Consider the following 12,858-nt stretch of genomic DNA (forward strand, 5'->3'; position numbering starts at 1 on the left):
TGAAAATAATTCTGTTCTTATTTTCCCTATCTGAAAAAGATAGGGAATGTTGTTGTAAAAGCCTTAGCGGTGCCTGGGTGGCTTGATCAGTTAAGTGTCTGACTTCAGTTCAGGTCATGATATCACAGTTCATGAGTTCAATCCCTACATCAGGCTCTGTGCTGACAGCTGGGAGCCTGGAGCCTGCTTGCAATTCTGTGTCTCCCTCCCTCTTTGCCCCTCCCTCATTTTCTCCCCCACCCCCCCCCCACTCAAAAATAACTAAACATTAAAAAAATTTTTAAGGGGCACCTGGGTGGCTCAGTTGGTTGGGCATTCAACTTCAGCTCAGGTCATGATCTCACGGTTCATGGGTTCAAGAGCCGTGTCAGCTGTGCTGACAGCCCAGAGCCTGGAGCCTACTCCGGGTTCTGTGTCTCCCTCTCTCTCTGCCCCTCCCCTGCTCATGCTCTGTCTCTCTCTCCTTCAAAAATAAACATTAAAATTTTTTTTTTTAATTTTAAGCCTTGATACATTTCTTATATGTTTTCTCAACATGTAAGTTCTGATTGTCATTAATATGTGAATCAAATCTTACTATTAAGCAAATTTCTATATATTTCATAGAGTGTCTCATCAGGAAACCTTTTCTGATATACTCAAAATTATCTCCCATAGGTAAAGGACTTCCTACATTCCATAAATTCATGAGATTCATCACCAATATGAACTCTAAATTCTCTAAAGCTCTTCCTACGTTATTTACATTCATGTAGTTTCTCAACAGTGAATTCTTTAATTATCTCTAAAATTTCTACTAAACCCAAAAGCCCTGCATATTACTTAATTAATAGTTTTTCTAACTAGCTGTAAATATACTTTTGTAGTTTTAGAAAACAGTCATCTTGCTAATAAATGCTTTGTGGAAGTGAAATGCCTATTAGAGGGTGATGCTCTTCCAGCCTGTTGTGTGTGTGTGTGTGTGTGTGTGTGTGTGTATAATCTCTTTTAACTGAGATATAATTCATGTAACCATAAAATTTACTCCCTTTAAGTGTAAAATTCAGTAATTTTTAGTATATTCACAAAGTTGTGCAATCACTACCACCAATTCCAGAACATTTTCACTACCCCAGGAAAAAACACTATCAACATTAATAGTCTTCCCATTCTTCCCTCTCCCCAGCCCCTTATCACCACTAATCTACTTTCTTTTTTTTTATTTATTCAATTTTAGTTAGTTAATATATAGTCCAATATTGGTTTCAGGAGTAGAATTCGGTGATTCATCATTTACATACACCACCCAGTGCTCATACAACTACTGATATACTTTCTGTCTCTGTGGTTTTACCTCTTCTGAACACTTTATATAAATGAAATCATGCAATATTTGGCCTTTGTGTCTGGCTTCTTTAAATTAGGGTAATATTTTCAAGGTTCATCTATGTTTTGGCATGAATCAGTACTTTATTTCTTTTTTTAATAGCTGAATAATACTCCATTTTATGGATATACAACATTTAAACTTCAGACACTTACTAAGTTTCATAACAGCAGGAATTTTCAGATAATGCATTTCACCATTTGTGCACACAAAAAGGCTTTCCCTATGTTTTACAATCATAGATTTTCTCACTAGAATGAATTCTCTCATCACAAATAAAGCTTGAACTATAATCAATGATGTTCTCATATTCCTTATCCCATAGAATATCTCTAATAAATTCCCTGATGTGGAATAAGAGACTTACACTTTTTTAAAATTGGTTCCATTTCCAGCCATTATTTCCATTTAGCTAAGATCTCAGTCTTGAGACCCTTGCCTAAATCGTGCTTTTATTTTGCCAGTTATTTCTGGAATTGGGAATCCTCCAAGTCAAGATTTTCCTTCCATTACCTTGCATTGAGAGCCTTTTTTTCCCCCTAAAAACGTCTTTGTCTCACATCTGGACTCCAAATCTGAAAGGACAGTAGAAGGGAAACAATTATTTTATTTTCCCCGTATCATAAAAATAAAATTATTACATGGAGGAAATAAATTGAAAATAATGAATATCAGCAGTCAATAGCTAACACGGTATTGGAAATTTGAAGAAAAGGAAGGAAACTCCGAGAATGAGAGGACTGTATATATGATAAAGAAGTTATGAAAAGGTAAAATGTTAAGTCCATGGTTCTGAAATTTAGGTGTTGATCAGAATCAACTGGGAAAGTTGTTGCAAAGTACTGATGTACAGTGACCAACCCAGATGGACTGAATCAGCATCTATAGGGTAGGTCCCAGGCATCTATATTTTTAATGTCTCTATTGGATTAATTCTGATGCAGATCAGGATTTGATAGTCCCTACTTACAATTTTTTTTTAATGGCTTGTCTTTTTTCTTAGAATGAAATCCAAGTAATTTCTCATGGATAACAAGGCCCTACTTATAAGACATTTCATTCCACCCAATCCTCTTCCATACAATCCTTGTTTTGTTTTGTTTTTTCGTGTTTATTTTTATATTTGAGAGAGAGCGTGACTGGGGAGGGGCAGAAAGAGAGGGAGACAGAGGATCTGAAGGGGACTCTGTGCTGAGAGTGGAGATTAATGGGGCTCAAGCAGGACTCAAACTCACAAACTGAGATCTTGACCTGAGCTGAAGTCAGACACTCAACTGACTGAGCCAGCCAGGCACCTAAATCCTCTTCCTTTTAGTTCCAAGATCATGCAGTATTTATCTCCTGTATCTATCTACCTCCCATCCATGGATGGGCTCATTATATTGTTTCCTCCATTCTCCATTTCATATGAGAATAAAAGTATATCCAAACTAGCAGAGCTAAAGCCGACCATTCTTATATTTCTTAGAAAAGTATCTCAAAGACTTTTCAGATATTATTCACAAGTATACCATACTATAAAGCTTATAAAATTTTGATCAGAAAGACCTGGACCTAGGCAGTTCAGTCAGTTGAGCATCCAACTTTTGATTTTGGTTTAAGTCATGATCCCAGGGTCAGGGGATCAAGCCGCATGTCGGGCTCCACACTGAGTGTAGAGCATGTTTGGGATTCTCTCTCTCTCTCTCTCTCTCTCTCTCTTTCCCTCTCTGCCGTTCTCCCCCTACTCACATGTTCACGCTCTCTCTAGAAAAAAAATTAAAATATAAAAATAAATTTTAAAAAGACTTGGAACTACAGTAGAGAATATGCTAACTCAATAATATGGAGAAAGATCTTCATGGGGACCAAAGTGCCATGGGTGCCATGGCTGTTCACTAGAGGATGGTAATAAAGGTTAGCAGATAGCCTAAAGAAAATCAAAAGTGGTGGATTAACCAAGTGGGACCAAGAATAATTTTTCCATTATTTCTAAAGCAAGGTATATATAATAAAAGTAAAATAAAACAACATTATTTGGCTGCTTAATAAAATAGATTGATGAAAATTGAGGGAACCAAGACTTTGACTTGGAAATAAACAAGCAATCTACTAAATAAATCTTGTGTCAATTGTGGAAATATAATCCAAATAAAGAAAACTTCTAGAGGGAGGAAGATGGTGGTAGAGTAGGAGGAACCTAGGCTCTCCTCATCCCACAAATACTATTAGATAACTATCAAATCATCCTAATTGCCCCAGAAATCAACCTAAAGACTGGTAGAACAAACTCCACAACTAAAGGTAGAGAAGAGGCCACATCAAAGAAGGTATGAAGTGCGGAGACGTAGTTGGGAGAGAAATAGACCCTGGCAGCCATGGTGGGGAGTAAGTGGGTAGAGAAAAGGGTGAGAGACAGACTAGCACACAGGGGAGTACATGGAGAAGATGATTCCCCATTACAGTGGCTTGGAAAACAGAGGGGCTGAATTTCATGAGTTCTTACAACCAGCAAGGCTTAAAGCTTGGAGTTTTAAAGGTTAGTGGGCTTGGCTGGGGAGAGCCCAGAGGGCATTGCACTGCTCTTGGAGAGAAGACAGGGCAAACAGCATGTGGACACACAGTGTGGAAATAGCAATCTGAAGAGCACCTGGAACACACAGTGGGGAGCTTAATTGCTCTTCTGGGGGTGTGTCCCAAAGAAGCAGCATTCAGGGAGAGACATCTCCAGGAACAAAGGAACTGGCTAGTGCCATTTCCCTCCCCCACTCCTCAGCTTATGCTGGGCCACCTGCTGGAAACAGAGCAGCACGGATGCTGGCTACCTAATTTGCTTACATCAACCACATGCGTGCGCGCGCACACACACACACACACACACTCCAGAAGAATCACCCTTCTCAGTCATGCTTGCCTCAGTCTCAGTGTGGCGGGCCCCCCTCCCTTAGAAGACCAACCCAAACCCCTGCCAACACTGTGTTTCCAGACACAGGAGTTTTATGTATGGAATTGCTGAATCACTATATTGTACATCTGAAACTACATGTAACACTGTATGTTCACTAACTGGAATTTAAATGAAAACTTATAAATAAATAACCTCTAGAAACCATAATATTACAAACATTAAATGATTTTTCAGTAGTACCTAGGGCATACAAGTATAGTGGTCAGAAGATAAATCATAAACTTAATGCTTATATTAATGAAAATAAAATAATAAATAAATGAGGTACCCCTTTCAACAAATTAGGGATAAAAAAAGTAAAACAAGGAGTGCCTGGGTGGCTCAGTCAATTAAGCATCTGACTTCTGCTCAAGTCATGATCTCACAGGTCATGAGTTTGACCCTCCCATTGGGCTCTCTGCTGTCAGCGCGGAGCCTTCTCTGGATCCTCTGTCTCCATCTCACTCTGCCCCTACCTCACTCGGGCTCTCTCTCTCTCTCTCTCAAAAATAAGTAAACATTAAAAAAAAAAAAAAAGGTAAAACAAAGATGGGCGCCTGGGTGGCTCAGTCGGTTGGGCATCTGACTCTTGATTTCAGCTCATGTCATGATCTCATGGTTCGTGGGTTGAAGCCCCACAACAGGCTCCATGCTTGACAGTGCAAGCCTGCTTTGGATTGTCTCTCTCTCCCTATCTCTCTGCCACTCCTCCACTTAAGCACACTCACTCTCCCTCTGTCTCTCGAAAACAAATAAACGTAAAAAAAAAGTAAAACAAAGAAAAGTAGAAGGAAAGAATTAATAAACATAGAGGCAGAATATAATGAATTGGACAACACATTTAAAACTGTATATAATAGGGGCACCTGGGTGGCTCAGTCGATTAAGCATCGACTTTAGCTCAAGTCATGATCTCATGACTCGTGGGTTCAAGCCCCACATCAGACTCTCTGCTGTCGGCATGGGGCCCATTTTGGATCCTCTGTCTCCCTCTCTCTCTGCCCCTTCCCCACTCACACTCTCTCTCTTTCAAAAGTAAATACAAATTTTTTAAATAAAAATGATATAAACAACCTGGGGCGCATGTGTCTACAATGAAAGTATTCAGTTCTCGGTTAAAGAGATTGATTAACTTGATATACATGCCTGCCATGGGGTCTTAGTATCAGGGCTTGCTCTAAGAGAATTTCTTCCCTCCAAATTTTAAAACAGAGGTATAGAAAAAGAAGTGTTTACATATTCTCTGTGAGAGTGTAAGCTGGGGCTGGTGGAGGAGTTCAGTCTTTGTGACTACAACTGGGGACAGAATTAGGGTCTGGGCCCATATTTTGACATGTATAGAGAAACTCAGGCAGATGTTATGGTCTGTATGGATGGCAGACTGGATACATGCAGAGTAACTAAGTAACAAGTAATAATACATCGTATCACCCTGTTAAACTGGATTGGAATTAGAGGTGGCAGTGTACACTAAGCAATTTAAAAATTATTTAAATTTTAACCAAGCAGAATTCCATATCCAGAGAAAAATGTATCCAAGAATGAATGCAAAATAAAGGCATTTTTAGATAAAAGAAAACTAATAGAATTTGTCACCAACAGACCTGCATTACAAGAAATGATAAAAGGAAGCTCTTCAGGCTGAAACAAAATGCTACCAGTGGGAAAACAGGATCTGCAGGAAGAGAGCATAATTGGTAACTCACTGGATAAATATAATAACTCTTTTTATTATCTCAAATTCTTTAAACTATATATGACTATTAAAAGCAGTGTGTTGTGGAGTTTATAATGTATATAGATATAGTATATATAACTAAAGTGACTGCATTAATTTCAGATAAGCTAGACCAGTGACAAAGGCACATTGTCATGTGCCATTAGGAAGACATAATTATCACATATTTGTATGTACCTAAAAACAGCATCAAACAACACTGTACTTGCATGACCCTAAGAATGAGCACCTCCTTAAATTTTGCACCCCAGGGGCTTTACTCACTTCAGCATTACTGTCATCCCAGCCCTGATTTTAATATCCACCTCTCAACTATTAAAAAAAAAAAAAAAAGAAAAAATTAGTGAGGATATAAATGATATGAACTATCAACCAACTTGGACTAATTAATATGTATACAATAATTCACCTAATGACCATCAAATACATATTCCTTTCAAGTGCACATGGCATATTCACCAAGGCAGACTATATAATTGGGCCATACATAAAGTATTAATGAATTTTTAAGGATCAAAATCATATACCATATATTCTCTGATCAAATGGCAGCAAGTTGGAAATCGGTAAAAATGAAGTATGTAGAAAATCCACAAATATTTGGAAGTTAAACAACACACTTCTAAATAATGCATGGGTAAAAGAAGAAATCAAAAGGGAAATAAAGTATTTTTAAGTGATTGATAAAAATGCAACATATACATATTTGTGGAATGGAGTTAAAGTAGGGAATTTCTGGCTTTGAATGTTACATTAGAAGAAAAGTCTGAAGTCAGTAACCAGAGGTTTCACTTTAGAAAGCTAAAGACAAGGAGCGCCTAGGTGGCTCAGTCGGTGAAGCATCGTCTGACTCTTGATTTTGGCTCAAGCCATGATCTCACAATTTGTGAGTTTGAGCCCTGCATTGGAGGGCAGGGCAGAGCCTGCTTGGAATTCTCTCTCTCCCCCTCCTTCTGTGCCCCTCCACTGCTTGCACGCTCTCTCTCTCAAAATAATAAACATTAAAAAAAAAAATTAAAAAGCTAAAAACAATCAGCACCTAGAAGGAAATAAGAGAAAAACTAAATGAAATAGAAATAAAAACACAAGTTGCCAAAACAGAAGTGATTTCTTTGGAAAGAGCAACAAAATTGATTAAAACTGGCTAAAATGATCAAAAATAAAAAATCATAAAGACAAATCACTAATAACAGGAATGAAAGAGAGCTTATCACTAAGGAATACATAAATATTAGAAGTCTAAAAACCACCTCATTCCAACAAATTTGACAACACACATGAAATGGACAAAATTCTTGAAAAATACAACTTACTATAAAAAAGAAACAAAATGAGGGGTGCCTGGGTGGCTCAGCCAGTTAAGTACCCGACTTCATCTCAGATCATGAACTCACAGTTCATGAATTCGAGACCCGCATCAGGCTCTGTGCTAACAACTCAGAGCCGGGAGCCTGCTTAGGATTCAGTGTCCACCCCCGCCCCCTCTGTTCCTCCCCTTCTCACACTCTGTCTCTCTCTCTCTCTCAAAAATAAATAAAGATTTAAAAAAAATTTTTAAAGAAAACAAAAAAGATGAAATTATAGTATCTGAATAGCCCAATACCCATTGAATAAATTGAATTTGTTACCACAAACAAAGAAAACTCCAGGCCCAGCTGTTTTTACCATAGGATCCCACCAGACATTTAAATAATACCAATTTTACACAGACTTTTCCAGAAAATAGAGGAGTAGAGTTCACATCTTGTTTTTAGAGGCCAGTACTACAATACCACCAATACCTGACAAAGACATTACAAGAAAATGATGTGCCAAAAGCTTTATGAAAAAAAATTTTTTTTGAGACAGTGCAAGCGAGTGAGTGAGCAGGGGAGCGGGGGGTGGGAGGGTAGAGGGAGAGGGAGAGGGAGAGGGAGAGGGAGAGAGAGAGAGAGAGAGAGAGAGAGAGAGAGACTCTCATGCAGGCTCCAAACTCAGCAGGGAACCTGTCATGGACTCAATCCCACGACCCCGGGATCATGACCTGAGCTGAAATCAAGAGTTGGACCCTCAAATGACTGAGCCACCCAGGGGCCCCAGCTTTATGAAAATTGCTTAAGAAAATGTTAACAATATGCAATGGGAAAAAGACAGTTTCTTCAACAAATGGTGCTGGGAAAAATGGACAGCTATATGCAAAAGAATGAAACTGGACCACTTTCTTACACCATACACAAAAACAAACTCAAAATAGATTAAAGACATAAATGTGAGACTGAAACCATAAAAATCCTGGAAAAGAGCATATGCAATAATTTCTCTGACATCAACTGTAGAACATTTTTCCAAATATGTCTCCTGAGGCAAGGGGAACAAAAGCAAAAACAAACTATTGGGACTACATCAAAATAAAAAGCTTCTGCAAAGCAAAGGAAATAATCAACAAAAGTAAAAGACAACCAACTAAATGGGAGAAAATATTTGCAAGTGACACACCTGATAAAGGGTGTGTGTGTGTGTGTGTGTGTGTGTGTGTGTGTATCTCCAAAATATATAAAGAACTGATACAACTCAACACCCAAAAAACAAATAATCCAATTAAAAATTGGGCAGAAGACATGAACAGACATTTCTCCAAAGAAAACATACAGTTGAGCAACAGACATGTGAAAAGATGTTCAATACTGATCATCAGGGAAATGCAAACCCAAACCACAATGTGGTAACATCACACCTGTCAGAATGGCTAAAATAAAAAACACAAGAAACAGCAAGTGTTTGTGAGGATGTAGAGACAAAGGAACACTCCTGCCTTGTTGGTGGCCTCCTGCCTTGTTGGTAGGAATGCACACTGGTGCAGCCACTGTGGAAAATAGTATGAAGGTTCCTCAAAAAATTAGAAATAGAATTATCATATGATCCAGTAATTAATTCCACTACTAAGTATTTATACAAGGAATATGAAAACACTAATTTGAAAAGATATATGCACCCCTATGTTTTATTGCAGCATTATTTATAATAGCCAGGATACAGAAGCAACCCAGTATCCAGCAGTAGATGAATGGATGAAGATGTGGTGTATATATACAATGAAATATTACTCAGCCTAAAAAATGAAATCTTGCCATTTGCAACACGGATGGATCTATAGGTATAATGCTAAATGAAAGAAGTCAGAAAGAGAAAGACAAATACCATATGATTTCACTCACATGTGGAATTTAAGAAAATAATCAAAGAAAAAAGAGACAAAATAACAGACTCTTCAGTATAGAGAGCAAACTGATGGTTGCCAGAGGAGAAGTTGGTGAGGGGGATGGGTAAAATAGGGGATCAAGAGTACAGTCACCTTGATGAGCACTGAGTAATGTATAGAGTTGTTGAATCACTATATTGTACACTTGAAACTAATATAACACTGTATGTTAATTATACTGGAATTTAAAAAAAGAGGGGCACTTGGCTGGCTCAGTCAGTAGAGCATGCAACTCATGACCTCGGAGTAATGAGTTCAAGCCCTACAGTGGGCTTAGAGCTTACTTTAAAAAAAAAAAAAGAAAGAAAGAAAGAAAGAAAGAACAAAATTGAGTAGGAAAAACACACTTCTCCTGAGCTTCTCCTTTACTTTTACAGTACTATGACACTTCACTTCTGGTCACCAAATGTTTGGGAATTTTCACCCTACCAAGCAATTTTCTAACACTAGATGGGTTTCCTATAATTTAATTCAATTCTGGTGCTATGTACCTGACAGTAGCATCAGACCCCATAGGTTAAGGGCTCAGTCCCACAAAATGGTCCTGTCCCACCTTTTAAGATACCAATCATAAGTTCCAGGTTGTTGACTGTACTCTTGACTGAATGACCATAAACTGGGGTTCCCATGATCCCCTCCTTGGGTTTGAGTATTTGCTAGAATAGCTTTCAGAACTCAGGGAAACACTTAATTACGTTTACTAATTTATTATAAAATAAAGGATATCATAAAGGATACTAATAAATAGCCAGATGAGGAGTAACACAGGGTAAAATCTGGAAGAGTCCTGAGCCAAAGAAGCTTCTGTCCCCATGTAGCTGGGGTACACCACCTTCCCAGTACATGAATGTATTCACCAACCTGGATGCTCTCCAAACTCTGTACTTTTGGGATTCTTATGAGACTTCAACACATGCATGATCAATCATTAACTCAATCTCTACTCTTTCTCTCCTTTTCATGGAGGGGGGTGGGGCTGAAAATTCCAAGTTTCTAATCATAGCTTGATATTTCTGGTGACCATCCCTCTTCCAGAGGATCACCAGAAGTTGCCTTCTTGGAACAAAAAACACTCCTATTAGGAAATTTCAAAGAACATAGGAACTCTGTGTCAGGAACCAGAGTCAAAGACCAAATATTAGAACAAAAGACGCTCCTAGTATCCTTATCACTTCAGAAATTACAAGGGTTTTAGAAGTTCTATACCAGGTACCAGGAACAGTGCAGGGATCAGGTGGGCAGAGACCAATACATGTTTTTCTATTTCACAAATTTAATCTGGAAATATAGATAAGGAAATACAATATGATCCACAAATACAAGGCTGATTTAACATCCAAATGCCAGTCAATTTTATTCATCATATTAGTTGAATAAAGGAGAAAAGACATCACTTCACTAGATTCAGAAACAGTATCTTATAGGGGCACCTGGGTGGTTTGGTTCAGTTAAGTGTCCAACTCTTCATTTCAGCTCAGGTCATGATCTCACAGTTCGTGGTTCAAGCCCCGCATTGGGCTCTGTGCTGACAGTGCGGAGCTTACTTAGGATTCTCTTTCTCCCTCTCTCTGCCCCTACCCTGTCTGCTCTCTCGAAATAAATAAATAAATATTTTTTTAAAAAGTATCTTACAAAATTTAATATCCCTTCATGGTAACAACTCTCAGCAAGCTAGGAATAGAAGAGAACTTGCCAAATTTGATTGAGCATCTATGAAAATCCTCCAGCTATGTGTAATGAAATACTGAATACTATCTTTCTATGATCAAAAAAAGCATGGGGCACCTGGGTATCTTGTCAGTTGAGTGTCCGACTCTTGATTTTGGCTCAGGTCATGATCCCAGGGTTGTGGGACTGAGCCCCATGTTGGGTTCTGTGCTGAGCACAGAGCCTGCTTAAGATTCCTTCTCTCTCCTTCTGTCCCTTGTTCCCATGCCCTAAAATTAAAAAAAAAAAAAAATTTAATTAATTAATTTAAAAAAATTTTAAGCAACAATGTCTAATTTCACTACTTTTACTCAACACTCTGGTGGAAGTCCTAGCAATTAAAACAAGGCAATAAAAATAAATGAAAGATATAAACACTGGCTAAGAAGAAAAACTTTATTTATAGATGGTAATTATTTGCTTATAAAATCCTAAAGAATCCATAAGACAGGAACCAGCACTTATGATAAATTTAGCAGAATTTCTGGATACAAAGTTATTATATAATAATTGGCTAATTTGATATATTAGCAGCAAACAATTGAAAAGTGAAATTTTTTAAAAAGGCATAACAGATGTAATTAAAGTTCCCTGCCTGATCAGCCCCCACTCAACTGAGCTCTGTCAACTCTCCCAGCCTTCTCTTGCTACAAGAAGGTGGCCACAGTGGCACATAAGAAATAAGTAAGAAATGATATATAAATACTTATAAGAATTAAAACAAATTTGCAGTGCCTGGGTGGCTCAGTTGGTTAAGCATCCGACACTTGACTTCCACTCAGGTCATGATCTCACATCTCATGAGTTCGAGCCCTGTTCAGGCTCCATGCTGACAGTGTGGAGCCTGCTTGGGATTTTTCTTTCTCTGTCTCTCTCTCAAAATAAATAAATGAACTTTAATAAATGAACTTTTCTTTTAAGAAAAAAGAATTAAAACAAATTTTAAAATTTTTTAAAAATTTTGTAAAGCACTTTGAGAATTAGTTACATTTCTAATGACTGATAGGCAAAAATGAAATACTTCAGAGAAGGGCATAGGGATCGAAAGAACTTTAGGGTTACTAGAGTGCCAAAGAATCACAAAGAATAAGAGAGATGAGAGTGGTAAAGAAAGGTCTTACTTTATTTAACTCCAGAGTGGCTCTTTGTCTTAAGAGGCAATACAGTGTAAAAAGAGAACCGTGTTAGCTATGATTATTATATTTTTGTTTGTTAATTGCTAAAAGGAAAAATGGAGCTTTTTGAAACAGTCACAGATCTTTTCTAGAATGCTAAATAAACGTTGATATATGCAAAGTTCATGGATTGTAACTTTCTATGACAGAGTAGGTATAAAACAATTTTTGATGCAGGAAATGAACATGTTCACTTTATTTTTTAATAAATTACTTTGTTTCAATCCATCACCATGTAAATTTTACAGATTATTTTGATAATCAGTACAAATGATCTGTTCTCTCTAAAGGTGGGTCAGAAAATAACAGAACATCTTTACCAATTTGAAGTTCAAACACAACTTAACACCTGGTTAACTTGACAATGGATATTCCTTAGTTGCCCCACAAGTCACATTTAGCTCCCTAAGAATCAAGGAAGGTAGAAATTATATGATGGGCCTAAGAAAGATCTCAATATCATAAAGAATAGTAAAGGTGTTTAAAGGTATTATCTGCAACACAACAAAGCATAACCCATTCCTTTGAAAACGGTAAAAAATTTTACCTAGCTTCTTAAAAGATAACCTTTATATTCCAGAGAGCATATTCTGAATCATTTGAAGCAGAGTTTAGCCTTTTGAGATTAAGCTGCTGTTCTCCATCATCACATCTCAGCACAACTCCCTCTTGAGCAGAACCCAGATATTCTCACTTCTCTCAAGAGAA

General features: G+C 37.6%; 1 long non-coding RNA gene across 9 annotated transcripts in view; it reads right to left on the reverse strand.

The window, feature by feature from the left end:
• The window catches only part of LOC123578304, a 36,250-nt gene that overhangs the window by 16,298 nt on the left and 7,094 nt on the right, over positions 1-12,858 (reverse strand). For 5 of the 9 annotated variants that reach the window (XR_006702284.1, XR_006702279.1, XR_006702287.1 and 2 more), the window contains exons 2-3: positions 11,054-11,205; positions 1,734-1,941 (exon numbers count right to left, since the gene is read on the reverse strand). This is a non-coding gene — a long non-coding RNA (uncharacterized LOC123578304). Of the gene's footprint in view, positions 1-1,733; positions 1,942-5,896; positions 5,968-6,294; positions 6,343-10,129; positions 10,344-11,053; positions 11,206-12,858 lie in introns of all 9 variants that reach the window. The other 4 variants (XR_006702283.1, XR_006702282.1, XR_006702285.1 and 1 more) reach the window with 4 other exon arrangements.

The sequence above is a fragment of the Leopardus geoffroyi genome, chromosome E2 (genome assembly GCF_018350155.1).
Source record: "Leopardus geoffroyi isolate Oge1 chromosome E2, O.geoffroyi_Oge1_pat1.0, whole genome shotgun sequence".
NCBI lineage: Eukaryota > Metazoa > Chordata > Mammalia > Carnivora > Felidae > Leopardus > Leopardus geoffroyi.